General features: G+C 44.8%; 1 protein-coding gene across 1 annotated transcript in view; it reads right to left on the bottom strand.

Annotated features, from left to right (window-relative positions):
- MARK1 (microtubule affinity regulating kinase 1) overlaps positions 1-21,466 on the bottom strand; it is a 1,129,886-nt gene that overhangs the window by 725,952 nt on the left and 382,468 nt on the right. The window lies entirely within an intron of this gene.

Raw genomic sequence — 21,466 nt, 5'->3', positions numbered from 1 at the left:
TGATACCACTGTATCCCTTACCAATAGCCTTGTCACTCCATGTGCACCTGTGCCATATAATCATCCACTGATCCCATTGTATCCCTTACCAATAATCTCGTCACTCCATGTGTACCTGTGCCATATAATCTTCCAATGATCCCATTGTATCCCTTACCAATAACCTCGTCACTCCATGTGCATCTGTGCTATATAATTTAACACTGATCCCATTTTATCCCTTACCAATAGCCTCGTCACTCCATGTGCATCTGTGCCATATAATTTAACACTGATCCCATTGTATCCATCACCAATAGCCTCGTCACTCCATGTGCACCTGTGCCATATAGTCATCCACCTATCCCATTGTATCCCTTACCAATAGCCTTGTCACTCCTTGTGCACCTGTGCCATATAGTCATCCACTGATCCCATTGTATCCCTTACCAATAGCCTCGTCACTCCATGTGCATCTGTGATATATAATCATCCACTGATCCCATTGTATCCCTTACCAATAGCCTCGTCACTCCTTGTGCACCTGTGCCATATAATCATCCACTGATCCCATTGTATCCCTTACCAATAACCTCATCACTCCATGTACATTTGTGCCGTATGATCATCCACTGATCCCATTGTATCCCTTACCAATAGCCTCATCACTCCATGTGTACCTGTGCCATATAGTCATCCACTGATCCCATTGTATCCCTTACCAATAGCCTCGTCACTCCATGTGCACCTGTGCTATATAGTCATCCACTGATCCCATTGTATCCCTTACCAATAGCCTAATCACTCTATGGGCAACTGTGCCATATAATCTTCCACTGATCCCATTGTATCCCTTACCAATAGCATCATCACTCCATGTGCACCTGTGCCATATAATCTTCCACTGATCCCATTGTATCCCTTACCAATAGCCTTGTCACTCCATGTGCACCTGTGCCATATAATCATCCACTGATCCCATTGTATCCCTTACCAATAACCTCGTCACTCCATGTGTACCTGTGCCTTATAATCTTCCACTGATCCCATTGTATTCCTTACCAATAACCTCGTCACTCCATGTGCATCTGTGCTATATAATTTAACACTGATCCCATTTTATCCCTTACCAATAGCCTCGTCACTCCATGTGCATCTGTGCCATATAATTTAACACTGATCCCATTGTATCCATCACCAATAGCCTCGTCACTCCATGTGCACCTGTGCCATATAGTCATCCACCTATCCCATTGTATCCCTTACCAATAGCCTTGTCACTCCTTGTGCACCTGTGCCATATAGTCATCCACTGATCCCATTGTATCCCTTACCAATAGCCTCGTCACTCCATGTGCATCTGTGATATATAATCATCCACTGATCCCATTGTATCCCTTACCAATAGCCTCGTCACTCCTTGTGCACCTGTGCCATATAATCATCCACTGATCCCATTGTATCCCTTACCAATAACCTCATCACTCCATGTACATTTGTGCCGTATGATCATCCACTGATCCCATTGTATCCCTTACCAATAGCCTCATCACTCCATGTGTACCTGTGCCATATAGTCATCCACTGATCCCATTGTATCCCTTACCAATAGCCTCGTCACTCCTTGTGCACCTGTGCCATATAATCATCCACTGATCCCATTGGATCCCTTACCAATAACCTAATCACTCCATGTGCACCTGTGCCATATAATCATCCACTGATCCCATTGTATCCCTTACCAATAGCCTCATCACTCCATGTGCACCTGTGCCATATAATCATCCACTGATACCATTGTATCCCATACCAATAACCTCATCACTCCATGTGCACCTGTGCCATATAATCATCCACTGATCCCATTGTATCCCTTACCAATAGCCTCATCACTCCTTGTACATTTGTGCCGTATGATCATCCACTGAGCACATTGTATCCCTTACCAATAGACTCGTCACTCCTTGTGCACCTGTGCCATATAATCATCCACTGATCCCATTGTATCCCTTACCAATAACCTATTCACTCCATGTGCACCTGTGCCATATAATCATCCACTGATCCCATTGTATCCCATACCAATAACCTCATCACTCCATGTGCACCTGTGCCATATAATCATCCACTGATCCCATTGTATCCCTTACCAGTAGCCTCCTCACTCCTTGTGCACCTGTGCCATATAATTATCCACTGATCCCATTGTATCCCTTACCAATAGCCTCGTCACTCCTTGTGCACCTGTGCCATATAATCATCCACTGATCCCATTGTATCCCTTACCAATAACCTAATCACTCCATGCGCACCTGTGCCATATAATCATCCACTGATCCCATTGTATCCCATACCAATAACCTCATCACTCCATGTGCACCTGTGCCATATAATCATCCACTGATCCCATTGTATCCCTTACCAATAGCCTCCTCACTCCTTGTGCACCTGTGCCATATAATTATCCACTGATCCCATTGTATCCCTTACCAATAGCCTCGTCACTCCTTGTGCATCTGTGCCATATAGTCATCCACTGATCCCATTGTATCCCTTACCAATAGCCTTGTCACTCCATGTGTACCAGTGCCATATAATCATCCACTGATCCCATTGTATCCCTTACCAATAACCTCGTCACTCCATGTGCACCTGTGCTATATAGTCATCCACTAATCCCATTGTATCCCTTAACAATAGCCTCGTCACTCCATGTGCACCTGTGCCATATAAACATCCACTGATCCCATTGTATCCCTTACCAATAGCCTCGTCACTCCATGTGCACCTGTGCCATATAATCTTCCACTGATCCCATTGTATCTCTTACCAATAGCCTCGTCACTCCATGTGCACCTGTGCCATATAATCAACCACTGATCCCATTGTATCCCTTACCAATAGCCTCGTCACTACATGTGCACCTGTGCCATATAATCATCCACAGATCCCATTGTATCCCTTACCAATAACATCGTCACTCCATGTGCACCTGTGCCATATAATCATCCACAGATCCCATTGTATCCCTTACCAATAGCCTCATCACTCCATGTGCACCTGTGCCATATAATCATCCACTGATCCCATTGTATCCCTTACCAATAGCCTCATCACTCCATGTGCACCTGTGCCATATAATCATCCACTGATCCCATTGTATCTCTTACCAATAACCTCGTCACTCCATCTGCACCTGTGCTATATAGTCATCCACTAATCCCATTGTATCCCTTACCAATAACCTCGTCACTCCATCTGCACCTGTGCTATATAGTCATCCACTAATCCCATTGTATCCCTTACCAATAGCCTCGTCACTCCATGTGCACCTGTGCCATATAATCATCCACTGATCCCATTGTATCCCTTACCAATAGCCTCATCACTCCATGTGCACCTGTGCAATATAATCTTCCACTGATCCCATTGTATCTCTAACCAATAGCCTCGTTACTCCATGTATACCTGTGCCATATAATCATCCACTGATCCCATTGTATCCCTTACCAATAACCTCGTCACTCCATGTTCACCTGTGCCATATAGTCATCCACTAATCCCATTGTATCCCTTACCAATAGCCTCGTCACTCCATGTGCACCTGTGCCATATAATCATCCACTGATCCCATTGTATCCCTTACCAATAGTCTCGTCACTCCATGTGCACCTGTGCCATATAATCATCCACTGATCCCATTGAATCCCTTACCAATAACCTTGTCACTCCTTGTGCACCTGTGCCATATAATCATCCACTGATCCCATTGTATCCCTTACCAATAGCCTCATCACTCCATGTACATTTGTGCCGTATGATCATCCACTAATCCCATTGTATCCCTTACCAATAGCCTCATCACTCCATGTGTACCTGTGCCATATAGTCATCCACTGATCCCATTGTATCCCTTACCAAAAGCCTCGTCACTCCTTGTGCACCTGTGCCATATAATCATCCACTGATCCCATTGGATCCCTTACCAATAACCTAATCACTCCATGTGCACCTGTGCCATATAATCATCCACTGATCCCATTGTATCCCTTACCAATAGCCTCATCACTCCATGTGCACCTGTGCCATATAATCATCCACTGATCCAATTGTATCCCATACCAATAACCTCATCACTCCATGTGCACCTGTGCCATATAATCATCCACTGATCCCATTGCATCCCTTACCAATAGCCTCATCACTCCTTGTACATTTGTGCCGTATGATCATCCACTGATTCCATTGTATCCCTTACCAATAGACTCGTCACTCCATGTGCACCTGTGCCATATAATCATCCACTGATCCCATTGTATCCCTTACCAATAACCTATTCACTCCATGTGCACCTGTGCCATATAATCATCCACTGATCCCATTGTATCCCTTACCAGTAGCCTCCTCACTCCTTGTGCACCTGTGCCATATAATTATCCACTGATCCCATTGTATCCCTTACCAATAGCCTCGTCACTCCTTGTGCACATGTGCCATATAATCATCCACTGATCCCATTGTATCCCTTACCAATAACCTTATCACTCCTTGTACATTTGTGCAGTATGATCATCCACTGATAACATTGTATCCCTTACCAATAGACTCGTCACTCCATGTTCACCTGTGCCATATAATCATCCACTGATCCCATTGTATCCCTTACCAATAACCTAATCACTCCATGTGCACCTGTGCCATATAATCATCCACTGATCCCATTGTATCCCATACCAATAACCTCATCACTCCATGTGCACCTGTGCCATATAATCATCCACTGATCCCATTGTATCCCTTTCCAATAACCTAATCACTCCATGTGCACCTGTGCCATATAATCATCCACTGATCCCATTGTATCCCATACCAATAACCTCATCACTCCATGTGCACCTGTGCCATATAATCATCCACTGATCCCATTGGATCCCTTACCAATAACCTAATCACTCCATGTGCACCTGTGCCATATAATCATCCACTGATCCCATTGTATTCCTTACCAATAGCCTCATCACTCCATGTGCACCTGTGCCATATAATCTTCCACTGATCCCATTGTATCCCATACCAATAACCTCATCACTCCATGTGCACCTGTGCCATATAATTATCCACTGATCCCATTGTATCCCTTACCAATAGCCTCGTCACTCTATGGGCAACTGTGCCACATAATCATCCACTGATCCCATTGTATCCCTTACCAATAGCCTCGTCACTCCTTGTGCGCCTGTGACATATAATCATCCACTGATCCCATTGTATCCATTACCAATAGCCTCGTCACTCCTTGTGCACCTGTGCCATATAATCATCCACTGATCCCATTGTATCCCATACCAATAACCTCATCACTCCATGTGCACCTGTGCCATATAATTATCCACTGATCCCATTGTATCCCTTACCAATAGCCTCGTCACTCTATGGGCAACTGTGCTACATAATCATCCACTGATCCCATTGTATCCCTTACCAATAGCCTTGTCACTCCATGTGTACCTGTGCCATATAATCATCCACTGATCCCATTGTATCCCTTACCAATAACCTCGTCACTCCATGTGCACCTGTGCTATATAGTCATCCACTAATCCCATTGTATCCCTTATCAATAGCCTCGTCACTCCATGTGCACCTGTGCCATATAAACATCCACTGATCCCATTGTATCCCTTACCAATAGACTCGTCACCCATTTGCACCTGTGCCATATAATCATCCACTGATCCCACTGTATCCCTTATCAATAGCCTCGTCACTCCATGTGTACCTGTGCCATATAGTCATCCACTGATCCCATTGTATCCCTTACCAAAAGCCTCGTCACTCCTTGTGCACCTGTGCCATATAATCATCCACTGATCCCATTGGATCCCTTTCCAATAACCTCATCACTCCATGTGCACCTGTGCCATATAATCATCCACTGATCCCATTGTATCCCATACCAATAACCTCATCACTCCATGTGCACCTGTGCCATATAATCATCCACTGATCCCATTGTATCCCTTACCAATAGCGTCATCACTCCTTGTACATTTGTGCCGTATGATCATCCACTGATCCCATTGTATCCCTTACCAATAGACTCGTCACTCCATGTGCACCTGTGCCATATAATCATCCACTGATCCCATTGTATCCCTTACCAATAACCTATTCACTCCATGTGCACCTGTGCCATATAATCATCCACTGATCCCATTGTATCCCATACCAATAACCTCATCACTCCATGTGCACCTGTGCCATATAATCATCCACTGATCCCATTGTATCCCTTACAAGTAGCCTCCTCACTCCTTGTGCACCTGTGCCATATAATCATCCACTGATCCCATTGTATCCCTTACCAATAACCTAATCACTCCATGTGCACCTGTGCCATATAATCATCCACTGATCCCATTGTATCCCATACCAATAACCTCATCACTCCATGCGCACCTGTGCCATATAATCATCCACTGATCCCATTGGATCCCTTACCAATAACCTAATCACTCCATGTGCACCTGTGCCATATAATCATCCACTGATCCCATTGTATTCCTTACCAATAGCCTCATCACTCCATGTGCACCTGTGCCATATAATCTTCTACTGATCCCATTGTATCCCATAACAATAACCTCATCACTCCATGTGCACCTGTGCCATATAATTATCCACTGATCCCATTGTATCCCTTACCAATAGCCTCGTCACTCTATGGGCAACTGTGCCACATAATCATCCACTGATCCCATTGTATCCCTTACCAATAGCCTCGTCACTCCTTGTGCGCCTGTGCCATATAATCATCCACTGATCCCATTGTATCCATTACCAATAGCCTCGTTACTCCTTGTGCACCTGTGCCATATAATCATCCACTGATCCCATTGTATCCCATACCAATAACCTCATCACTCCATGTGCACCTGTGCCATATAATTATCCACTGATCCCATTGTATCCCTTACCAATAGCCTCGTCACTCTATGGGCAACTGTGCCACATAATCATCCACTGATCCCATTGTATCCCTTACCAATAGCCTCGTCACTCCTTGTGCACCTGTGCCATATAATCATCCACTGATCACCTTGTATCCCTTACCAATAACCTCGTCACTCCTTGTACACCTGTGCCATATAATCATCCACTGATCCCATTGTATCCCTTACCAATAACCTCATCACTCCATGCGCACCTGTCCCATATAATCATCCACTGATCCCATTGTATCCCTTACCAATAACCTCATCACTCCATGTGCACCTGTGCCATATAATCATCCACTGATCCCATTGTATCCCTTACCAATAACCTCGTCACTCCTTGTGCACCTGTGCCATATAATCATCCACTGATCCCATTGTATCCCTTACCAATAACCTTGTCACTCCTTGTGCACCTGTGCCATATAATCATCCACTGATCCCATTGTATCCCTTACCAATAGCCTCGTCACTCCTTGTGCACCTGTGCCATATAATCATCCACTGATCCCATTGTATCCCTTACCAATAGCCTCGTCACTCCATGTGCACCTGTGCCATATAATCATCCACTTATCCCATTCTATCCCTTACCAATAGCCTCGTCACTCCTTGTGCACCTGTGCCATAAAGTCATCCACTGATACCATTGTATCTCTTACCAATAGCCTTGTCACACCATGTGCACCTGTGCTATATAGTCATCCACTAATCCCATTGTATCCCTTACCAATAGCCTCGTCACTCCATGTGCACCTGTGCCATATAATCTTCCACTGATCCAATTGTATCCCTTACCAATAGCCTCATCACTCCTTGTGCACCTGTGCCATATAATCTTCCACTGATCCCATTGTATCCCTTACCAATAGCCTCATCACTCCATGTGCACCTGTGCCATATAATCTTCCACTGATCCCATTGGATCCCTTACCAATAACCTAATCACTCCATGTGCACCTGTGCCATATAATCATCCACTTATCCCATTGTATCCCTTACAAATAGCCTCGTCACTCCATGTGCACCTGTGCCATATAATCATCCACTGATCACCTTGTATCCCTTACCAATAACCTCGTCACTCCTTGTGCACCTGTGCCATATAATCATCCACTGATCCCATTGTATCCCTTACCAATAACCTCGTCACTCCTTGTGCACCTGTGCCATATAATCATCCACTGATCCCATTGTATCCCTTACCAATAACCTCGTCACTCCTTGTGCACCTGTGCCATATAATCATCCACTGATCCCATTGTATCCCTTACCAATAACCTCGTCACTCCATGTGCACCTGTGCCATATAATCATCCACTGATCACCTTGTATCCCTTACCAATAACCTCGTCACTCCTTGTGCACCTGTGCTATATAATCATCCACTGATCCCATTGTATCCCTTACCAATAACCTCATCACTCCATGTGCACCTGTCCCATATAATCATCCACTGATCCCATTGTATCCCTTACCAATAACCTCTTCACTCCATGTGCACCTGTGCCATATAATCATCCACTGATCCCATTGTATCCCTTACCAATAACCTCGTCACTCCTTGTGCACCTGTGCCATATAATCATCCACTGATCCCATTGTATCCCTTACCAATAACCTTGTCACTCCTTGTGCACCTGTGCCATATAATCATCCACTGATCCCATTGTATCCCTTACCAATAGCCTCGTCACTCCTTGTGCACCTGTGCCATATAATCATCCACTGATCCCATTGTATCCCTTACCAGTAGCCTCCTCACTCCTTGTGCAACTGTGCCACATAATCATCCACTGATCCCATTGTATCCCTTACCAATAGCCTCGTCACTCATTGTGCGCCTGTGCCATGTAATCATCCACTGATCCCATTGTATCCATTACCAATAGCCTTGTCACTCCATGTGCACCTGTGCTATATCGTCATCCACTGATCCCATTGTATCCATCACCAATAGCCTCGTCACTCCATGTGCACCTGTGCCATATAGTCATCCACCTATCCCATTGTATCCCTTAGAAATAGCCTAGTCACTCCTTGTGCACCTGTGCCATATAGTCATCCACTGATCCCATTGTATCCCTTACCAATAGCCTCGTCACTCCATGTGCATCTGTGATATATAATCATCCACTGATCCCATTGTATCCCTTACCAATAGCCTCGTCACTCCTTGTGCACCTGTCCCATATAATCATCCACTGATCCCATTGTATCCCTTACCAATAACCTCATCACTCCATGTACATTTGTGCCGTATGATCATCCACTGATCCCATTGTATCCCTTACCAATAGCCTCATCACTCCATGTGTACCTGTGCCATATAGTCATCCACTGATCCCATTGTATCCCTTACCAAAAGCCTCGTCACTCCTTGTGCACCTGTGCCATATAATCATCCACTGATCCCATTGGATCCCTTTCCAATAACCTAATCACTCCATGTGCACCTGTGCCATATAATCATCCACTGATCCCATTGTATCCCTTACCAATAGCCTCATCACTCCATGTGCACCTGTGCCATATAATCATCCACTGATCCCATTGTATCCCATACCAATAACCTCATCACTCCATGTGCACCTGTGCCATATAATCATCCACTGATCCCATTGTATCCCTTACCAATAGCGTCATCACTCCTTGTACATTTGTGCAGTATGATCATCCACTGATCCCATTGTATCCCTTACCAATAGACTCGTCACTCCATGTGCACCTGTGCCATATAATCATCCACTGATCCCATTGTATCCCTTACCAATAACCTATTCACTCCATGTGCACCTGTGCCATATAATCATCCACTGATCCCATTGTATCCCATACCAATAACCTCATCACTCCATGTGCACCTGTGCCATATAATCATCCACTGATCCCATTGTATCCCTTACCAGTAGCCTCCTCACTCCTTGTGCACCTGTGCCATATAATTATCCACTGATCCCATTGTATCCCTTACCAATAGCCTCGTCACTCCTTGTGCACCTGTGCCATATAATCATCCACTGATCCCATTGTATCCCTTATCAATAACCTCATCACTCCTTGTACATTTGTGCCGTATGATCATCCACTGATCCCATTGTATCCCTTACCAATAGACTCGTCACTCCATGTGCACCTGTGCCATATAATCATCCACTGATCCCATTGTATCCCTTACCAATAACCTAATCACTCCATGTGCACCTGTGCCATATAATCATCCACTGATCCCATTGTATCCCATACCAATAACCTCATCACTCCATGTGCACCTGTGCCATATAATCATCCACTGATCCCATTGTATCCTTTACCAATAGCCTCATCACTCCTTGTGCACCTGTGCCATATAATTATCAACTGATCCCATTGTATCCCTTACCAATAGCCTCGTCACTCCTTGTGCATCTGTGCCATATAATCATCCACTGATCCCATTGTATCCCTTACCAATAGCCTTGTCACTCCATGTGTACCTGTGCCATATAATCATCCACTGATCCCATTGTATCCCTTACCAATAACCTCGTCACTCCATGTGCACCTGTGCTATATAGTCATCCACTAATCCCATTGTATCCCTTATCAATAGCCTCGTCACTCCATGAGCACCTGTGCCATATAAACATCCACTGATCCCATTGTATCCCTTACCAATAGACTCGTCACCCATTTGCACCTGTGCCATATAATCATCCACTGATCCCATTGTATCCCTTATCAATAGCCTCGTCACTCCATGTGTACCTGTGCCATATAGTCATCCACTGATCCCATTGTATCCCTTACCAAAAGCCTCGTCACTCCTTGTGCACCTGTGCCATATAATCATCCACTGATCCCATTGGATCCCTTTCCAATAACCTAATCACTCCATGTGCACCTGTGCCATATAATCATCCACTGATCCCATTGTATCCCTTACCAATAGCCTCATCACTCCATGTGCACCTGTGCCATATAATCATCCACTGATCCCATTGTATCCCATACCAATAACCTCATCACTCCAGGTGCACCTGTGCCATATAATCATCCACTGATCCCATTGTATCCCTTACCAATAGCGTCATCACTCCTTGTACATTTGTGCCGTATGATCATCCACTGATCCCATTGTATCCCTTACCAATAGACTCGTCAATCCATGTGCACCTGTGCCATATAATCATCCACTGATCCCATTGTATCCCTTACCAATAACCTATTCACTCCATGTGCACCTGTGCCATATAATCATCCACTTATCCCATTGTATCCCATACCAATAACCTCATCACTCCATGTGCACCTGTGCCATATAATCATCCACTGATCCCATTGTATCCCTTACCAGTAGCCTCCTCACTCCTTGTGCACCTGTGCCATATAATTATCCACTGATCCCATTGTATCCATTACCAATAGCCTCGTCACTCCTTGTGCACCTGTGCCATATAATCATCCACTGATCCTATTGTATCCCTTACCAATAACCTCATCACTCCTTGTACATTTGTGCCGTATGATCATCCACTGATCCCATTGTATCCCTTACCAATAGACTCGTCACTCCATGTGCACCTGTGCCATATAATCATCCACTGATCCCATTGTATCCCTTACCAATAACCTAATCACTCCATGTGCACCTGTGCCATATAATCATCCACTGATCCCATTGTATCCCATACCAATAACCTCATCACTCCATGTGCACCTGTGCCATATAATCATCCATTGATCCCATTGTATCCTTTACCAATAGCCTCCTCACTCCTTGTGCACCTGTGCCATATAATTATCAACTGATCCCATTGTATCCCTTACCAATAGCCTCGTCACTCCTTGTGCATCTGTGCCATATAATCATCCACTGATCCCATTGTATCCCTTACCAATAGCCTTGTCACTCCATGTGTACCTGTGCCATATAATCATCCACTGATCCCATTGTATCCCTTACCAATAACCTCGTCACTCCATGTGCACCTGTGCTATATAGTTATCCACTAATCCCATTGTATCCCTTATCAATAGCCTCGTCACTCCATGTGCACCTGTGCCATATAAACATTCACTGATCCCATTGTATCCCTTACCAATAGACACGTCACCCATTTGCACCTGTGCCATATAATCTTACACTGATCCCATTGTATCTCTTACCAATAGCCTCGTCACTCCATGTGCACCTGTGCCATATAATCAACCACTGATCCCATTGTATCCCTTACAAATAGCCTCGTCACTACATGTGCACCTGTGCCATATAATCATCCACAGATCCCATTGTATCCCTTACCAAAAACATCGTCACTCCATGTGCACCTGTGCCATATAATCATCCACAGATCCCATTGTATCCCTTACCAATAGCCTCATCACTCCATGTGCACCTGTGCCATATAATCATCCACTGATCCCATTGTATCCCTTACCAATAGCCTCATCACTCCATGTGCACCTGTGCCATATAATCATCCACTGATCCCATTGTATCTCTTACCAATAACCTCGTCACTCCATCTGCACCTGTGCTATATAGTCATCCACTAATCCCATTGTATCCCTTACCAATAGCCTCGTCACTCCATGTGCACCTGTGCCATATAATCATCCACTGATCTCATTGTATCCCTTACTAAAAGCCTCGTCACTCCATGTGCACCTGTGCCATATTATCATCCACTGATCCCATTGTATCCCTTACCAATAGCCTCATCATTCCATGTGCACCTGTGCAATATAATCTTCCACTGATCCCATTGTATCTCTTACCTATAGCCTCGTTACTCCATGTATACCAGTGCCATATAATCATCCACTGATCCCATTGTATCCCTTACCAATAACCTCGTCACTCCATGTGCACCTGTGCTATATAGTCATCCACTAATCCCATTGTATCTCTTACCTATAGCCTCGTCACTCCTTGTGCACCTGTGCCATATATACATCCACTGATCCCATTGTATCCCTTACCAATAACCACGTCACTCCTTGTGCAGCTGTGCCATATAATCTTCCACTGATCCCATTGTATCCCATACCAATAACCTCATCACTCCATGTGCACCTGTGCCATATAATTATCCACTGATCCCATTGTATCCCTTACCAATAGCCTCGTCACTCTATGGGCAACTGTGCCACATAATCATCCACTGATCCCATTGTATCCCTTACCAATAGCCTCGTCACTCCTTGTGCGCCTGTGACATATAATCATCCACTGATCCCATTGTATCCATTACCAATAGCCTCGTCACTCCTTGTGCACCTGTGCCATATAATCATCCACTGATCCCATTGTATCCCATACCAATAACCTCATCACTCCATGTGCACCTGTGCCATATAATTATCCACTGATCCCATTGTATCCCTTACCAATAGCCTCGTCACTCTATGGGCAACTGTGCTACATAATCATCCACTGATCCCATTGTATCCCTTACCAATAGCCTTGTCACTCCATGTGTACCTGTGCCATATAATCATCCACTGATCCCATTGTATCCCTTACCAATAACCTCGTCACTCCATGTGCACCTGTGCTATATAGTCATCCACTAATCCCATTGTATCCCTTATCAATAGCCTCGTCACTCCATGTGCACCTGTGCCATATAAACATCCACTGATCCCATTGTATCCCTTACCAATAGACTCGTCACCCATTTGCACCTGTGCCATATAATCATCCACTGATCCCACTGTATCCCTTATCAATAGCCTCGTCACTCCATGTGTACCTGTGCCATATAGTCATCCACTGATCCCATTGTATCCCTTACCAAAAGCCTCGTCACTCCTTGTGCACCTGTGCCATATAATCATCCACTGATCCCATTGGATCCCTTTCCAATAACCTCATCACTCCATGTGCACCTGTGCCATATAATCATCCACTGATCCCATTGTATCCCATACCAATAACCTCATCACTCCATGTGCACCTGTGCCATATAATCATCCACTGATCCCATTGTATCCCTTACCAATAGCGTCATCACTCCTTGTACATTTGTGCCGTATGATCATCCACTGATCCCATTGTATCCCTTACCAATAGACTCGTCACTCCATGTGCACCTGTGCCATATAATCATCCACTGATCCCATTGTATCCCTTACCAATAACCTATTCACTCCATGTGCACCTGTGCCATATAATCATCCACTGATCCCATTGTATCCCATACCAATAACCTCATCACTCCATGTGCACCTGTGCCATATAATCATCCACTGATCCCATTGTATCCCTTACAAGTAGCCTCCTCACTCCTTGTGCACCTGTGCCATATAATCATCCACTGATCCCATTGTATCCCTTACCAATAACCTAATCACTCCATGTGCACCTGTGCCATATAATCATCCACTGATCCCATTGTATCCCATACCAATAACCTCATCACTCCATGTGCACCTGTGCCATATAATCATCCACTGATCCCATTGTATCCTTTACCAATAGCCTCCTCACTCCTTGTGCACCTGTGCCATATAATTATCAACTGATCCCATTGTATCCCTTACCAATAGCCTCGTCACTCCTTGTGCATCTGTGCCATATAATCAGCCACTGACCCCATTGTATCCCTTACCAATAGCCTTGTCACTCCATGTGTACCTGTGCCATATAATCATCCACTGATCCCATTGTATCCCTTACCAATAGACTCGTCACCCATTTGCACCTGTGCCATATAATCTTACACTGATCCCATTGTATCTCTTACCAATAGCCTCGTCACTCCATGTGCACCTGTGCCATATAATCAACCGCTGATCCCATTGTATCCCTTACCAATAGCCTCGTCACTACATGTGCACCTGTGCCATATAATCATCCACAGATCCCATTGTATCCCTTACCAAAAACATCGTCACTCCATGTGCACCTGTGCCATATAATCATCCACTGATCCCATTGTATCCCTTACCAATAGCCTCATCACTCCATGTGCACCTGTGCCATATAATCATCCACTGATCCCATTGTATCTCTTACCAATAACCTTGTCACTCCATGTGCACCTGTGCTATATAGTCATCCACTAATCCCATTGTATCTCTTACCTATAGCCTCGTCACTCCTTGTGCACCTGTGCCATATAAACATCCACTGATCCCATTGTATCCCTTACCAATAACCACGTCACTCCTTGTGCACCTGTGCCATATAATCATCCACTGATCCCATTGTATCCCTTACCAGTAGCCTCGTCACTCCATGTGCACGTGCTATATAATCATCCACTGATCCCATTGTATCCCTTACCAATAACCTCGTCACTCCATGTGCACCTGTGCCATATAATCATCCACTGATCACCTTGTATCCCTTACCAATAACCTCGTCACTCCTTGTACACCTGTGCCATATAATCATCCACTGATCCCATTGTATCCCTTACCAATAACCTCATCACTCCATGTGCACCTGTCCCATATAATCATCCACTGATCCCATTGTATCCCTTACCAATAACCTCATCACTCCATGTGCACCTGTGCCATATAATCATCCACTGATCCCATTGTATCCCTTACCAATAACCTCGTCACTCCTTGTGCACATGTGCCATATAATCATCCACTGATCCCATTGTATCCCTTACCAATAACCTTATCACTCCTTGTACATTTGTGCAGTATGATCATCCACTGATCCCATTGTATCCCTTACCAATAGACTCGTCACTCCATGTTCACCTGTGCCATATAATCATCCACTGATCCCATTGTATCCCTTACCAATAACCTAATCACTCCATGTGCACCTGTGCCATATAATCATCCACTGATCCCATTGTATCCCATACCAATAACCTCATCACTCCATGTGCACCTTTGCCATATAATCATCCACTGATCCCATTGTATCCCTTTCCAATAACCTAATCACTCCATGTGCACCTGTGCCATATAATCATCCACTGATCCCATTGTATCCCATACCAATAACCTCATCACTCCATGCGCACCTGTGCCATATAATCATCCACTGATCCCATTGGATCCCTTACCAATAACCTAATCACTCCATGTGCACCTGTGCCATATAATCATCCACTGATCCCATTGTATTCCTTACCAATAGCCTCATCACTCCATGTGCACCTGTGCCATATAATCTTCCACTGATCCCATTGTATCCCATAACAATAACCTCATCACTCCATGTGCACCTGTGCCATATAATTATCCACTGATCCCATTGTATCCCTTACCAATAGCCTCGTCACTCTATGGGCAACTGTGCCACATAATCATCCACTGATCCCATTGTATCCCTTACCAATAGCCTCGTCACTCCTTGTGCGCCTGTGCCATATAATCATCCACTGATCCCATTGTATCCATTACCAATAGCCTCGTTACTCCATGTGCACCTGTGCCATATAATCATCCACTGATCCCATTGTATCCCATACCAATAACCTCATCACTCCATGTGCACCTGTGCCATATAATTATCCACTGATCCCATTGTATCCCTTACCAATAGCCTCGTCACTCTATGGGCAACTGTGCCACATAATCATCCACTGATCCCATTGTATCCCTTACCAATAGCCTCGTCACTCCTTGTGCGCCTGTGCCATGTAATCATCCACTGATCCCATTGTATCCATTACCAATAGCCTTGTCACTCCATGTGCACCTGTGCTATATCGTCATCCACTGATCCCATTGTATCCCTTACCAATAACCTCGTCACTCCATGTGCACCTGTGCCATATAATCATCCACTGATCACCTTGTATCCCTTACCAATAACCTCGTCACTCCTTGTACACCTGTGCCATATAATCATCCACTGATCCCATTGTATCCCTTACCAATAACCTCATCACTCCATGCGCACCTGTCCCATATAATCATCCACTGATCCCATTGTATCCCTTACCAATAACCTCATCACTCCATGTGCACCTGTGCCATATAATCATCCACTGATCCCATTGTATCCCTTACCAATAACCTCGTCACTCCTTGTGCACCTGTGCCATATAATCATCCACTGATCCCATTGTATCCCTTACCAATAACCTTGTCACTCCTTGTGCACCTGTGCCATATAATCATCCACTGATCCCATTGTATCCCTTACCAATAGCCTCGTCACTCCTTGTGCACCTGTGCCATATAATCATCCACTGATCCCATTGTATCCCTTACCAATAGCCTCGTCACTCCATGTGCACCTGTGCCATATAATCATCCACTTATCCCATTCTATCCCTTACCAATAGCCTCGTCACTCCTTGTGCACCTGTGCCATAAAGTCATCCACTGATACCATTGTATCTCTTACCAATAGCCTTGTCACACCATGTGCACCTGTGCTATATAGTCATCCACTAATCCCATTGTATCCCTTACCAATAGCCTCGTCACTCCATGTGCACCTGTGCCATATAATCTTCCACTGATCCAATTGTATCCCTTACCAATAGCCTCATCACTCCTTGTGCACCTGTGCCATATAATCTTCCACTGATCCCATTGTATCCCTTACCAATAGCCTCATCACTCCATGTGCACCTGTGCCATATAATCTTCCACTGATCCCATTGGATCCCTTACCAATAACCTAATCACTCCATGTGCACCTGTGCCATATAATCATCCACTTATCCCATTGTATCCCTTACAAATAGCCTCGTCACTCCATGTGCACCTGTGCCATATAATCATCCACTGATCACCTTGTATCCCTTACCAATAACCTCGTCACTCCTTGTGCACCTGTGCCATATAATCATCCACTGATCCCATTGTATCCCTTACCAATAACCTCGTCACTCCTTGTGCACCTGTGCCATATAATCATCCACTGATCCCATTGTATCCCTTACCAATAACCTCGTCACTCCTTGTGCACCTGTGCCATATAATCATCCACTGATCCCATTGTATCCCTTACCAATAACCTCGTCACTCCATGTGCACCTGTGCCATATAATCATCCACTGATCACCTTGTATCCCTTACCAATAACCTCGTCACTCCTTGTGCACCTGTGCTATATAATCATCCACTGATCCCATTGTATCCCTTACCAATAACCTCATCACTCCATGTGCACCTGTCCCATATAATCATCCACTGATCCCATTGTATCCCTTACCAATAACCTCTTCACTCCATGTGCACCTGTGCCATATAATCATCCACTGATCCCATTGTATCCCTTACCAATAACCTCGTCACTCCTTGTGCACCTGTGCCATATAATCATCCACTGATCCCATTGTATCCCTTACCAATAACCTTGTCACTCCTTGTGCACCTGTGCCATATAATCATCCACTGATCCCATTGTATCCCTTACCAATAGCCTCGTCACTCCTTGTGCACCTGTGCCATATAATCATCCACTGATCCCATTGTATCCCTTACCAGTAGCCTCCTCACTCCTTGTGCAACTGTGCCACATAATCATCCACTGATCCCATTGTATCCCTTACCAATAGCCTCGTCACTCATTGTGCGCCTGTGCCATGTAATCATCCACTGATCCCATTGTATCCATTACCAATAGCCTTGTCACTCCATGTGCACCTGTGCTATATCGTCATCCACTGATCCCATTGTATCCATCACCAATAGCCTCGTCACTCCATGTGCACCTGTGCCATATAGTCATCCACCTATCCCATTGTATCCCTTAGAAATAGCCTAGTCACTCCTTGTGCACCTGTGCCATATAGTCATCCACTGATCCCATTGTATCCCTTACCAATAGCCTCGTCACTCCATGTGCATCTGTGATATATAATCATCCACTGATCCCATTGTATCCCTTACCAATAGCCTCGTCACTCCTTGTGCACCTGTCCCATATAATCATCCACTGATCCCATTGTATCCCTTACCAATAACCTCATCACTCCATGTACATTTGTGCCGTATGATCATCCACTGATCCCATTGTATCCCTTACCAATAGCCTCATCACTCCATGTGTACCTGTGCCATATAGTCATCCACTGATCCCATTGTATCCCTTACCAAAAGCCTCGTCACTCCTTGTGCACCTGTGCCATATAATCATCCACTGATCCCATTGGATCCCTTTCCAATAACCTAATCACTCCATGTGCACCTGTGCCATATAATCATCCACTGATCCCATTGTATCCCTTACCAATAGCCTCATCACTCCATGTGCACCTGTGCCATATAATCATCCACTGATCCCATTGTATCCCATACCAATAACCTCATCACTCCATGTGCACCTGTGCCATATAATCATCCACTGATCCCATTGTATCCCTTACCAATAGCGTCATCACTCCTTGTACATTTGTGCAGTATGATCATCCACTGATCCCATTGTATCCCTTACCAATAGACTCGTCACTCCATGTGCACCTGTGCCATATAATCATCCACTGATCCCATTGTATCCCTTACCAATAACCTATTCACTCCATGTGCACCTGTGCCATATAATCATCCACTGATCCCATTGTATCCCATACCAATAACCTCATCACTCCATGTGCACCTGTGCCATATAATCATCCACTGATCCCATTGTATCCCTTTACCAGTAGCCTCCTCACTCCTTGTGCACCTGTGCCATATAATTATCCACTGATCCCATTGTATCCCTTACCAATAGCCTCGTCACTCCTTGTGCACCTGTGCCATATAATCATCCACTGATCCCATTGTATCCCTTATCAATAACCTCATCACTCCTTGTACATTTGTGCCGTATGATCATCCACTGATCCCATTGTATCCCTTACCAATAGACTCGTCACTCCATGTGCACCTGTGCCATATAATCATCCACTGATCCCATTGTATCCCTTACCAATAACCTAATCACTCCATGTGCACCTGTGCCATATAATCATCCACTGATCCCATTGTATCCCATACCAATAACCTCATCACTCCATGTGCACCTGTGCCATATAATCATCCACTGATCCCATTGTATCCTTTACCAATAGCCTCATCACTCCTTGTGCACCTGTGCCATATAATTATCAACTGATCCCATTGTATCCCTTACCAATAGCCTCGTCACTCCTTGTGCATCTGTGCCATATAATCATCCACTGATCCCATTGTATCCCTTACCAATAGCCTTGTCACTCCATGTGTACCTGTGCCATATAATCATCCACTGATCCCATTGTATCCCTTACCAATAACCTCGTCACTCCATGTGCACCTGTGCTATATAGTCATCCACTAATCCCATTGTATCCCTTATCAATAGCCTCGTCACTCCATGAGCACCTGTGCCATATAAACATCCACTGATCCCATTGTATCCCTTACCAATAGACTCGTCACCCATTTGCACCTGTGCCATATAATCATCCACTGATCCCATTGTATCCCTTATCAATAGCCTCGTCACTCCATGTGTACCTGTGCCATATAGTCATCCACTGATCCCATTGTATCCCTTACCAAAAGCCTCGTCACTCCTTGTGCACCTGTGCCATATAATCATCCACTGATCCCATTGGATCCCTTTCCAATAACCTAATCACTCCATGTGCACCTGTGCCATATAATCATCCACTGATCCCATTGTATCCCTTACCAATAGCCTCATCACTCCATGTGCACCTGTGCCATATAATCATCCACTGATCCCATTGTATCCCATACCAATAACCTCATCACTCCAGGTGCACCTGTGCCATATAATCATCCACTGATCCCATTGTATCCCTTACCAATAGCGTCATCACTCCTTGTACATTTGTGCCGTATGATCATCCACTGATCCCATTGTATCCCTTACCAATAGACTCGTCACTCCATGTGCACCTGTGCCATATAATCATCCACTGATCCCATTGTATCCCGTACCAATAACCTATTCACTCCATGTGCACCTGTGCCATATAATCATCCACTTATCCCATTGTATCCCATACCAATAACCTCATCACTCCATGTGCACCTGTGCCATATAATCATCCACTGATCCCATTGTATCCCTTACCAGTAGCCTCCTCACTCCTTGTGCACCTGTGCCATATAATTATCCACTGATCCCATTGTATCCATTACCAATAGCCTCGTCACTCCTTGTGCACCTGTGCCATATAATCATCCACTGATCCCATTGTATCCCTTACCAATAACCTCATCACTCCTTGTACATTTGTGCCGTATGATCATCCACTGATCCCATTGTATCCCTTACCAATAGACTCGTCACTCCATGTGCACCTGTGCCATATAATCATCCACTGATCCCATTGTATCCCTTACCAATAACCTAATCACTCCATGTGCACCTGTGCCATATAATCATCCACTGATCCCATTGTATCCCATACCAATAACCTCATCACTCCATGTGCACCTGTGCCATATAATCATCCATTGATCCCATTGTATCCTTTACCAATAGCCTCCTCACTCCTTGTGCACCTGTGCCATATAATTATCAACTGATCCCATTGTATCCCTTACCAATAGCCTCGTCACTCCTTGTGCATCTGTGC

The sequence above is a fragment of the Taudactylus pleione genome, unplaced genomic scaffold, assembly GCF_031769625.1.
Source record: "Taudactylus pleione unplaced genomic scaffold, aTauple2 ptg000631l, whole genome shotgun sequence".
Lineage (NCBI taxonomy): Eukaryota > Metazoa > Chordata > Amphibia > Anura > Myobatrachidae > Taudactylus > Taudactylus pleione.
The sequence above is the reverse complement of the archived record's forward strand: the minus strand, read 5'-3'. Positions and strand labels throughout refer to the sequence as shown.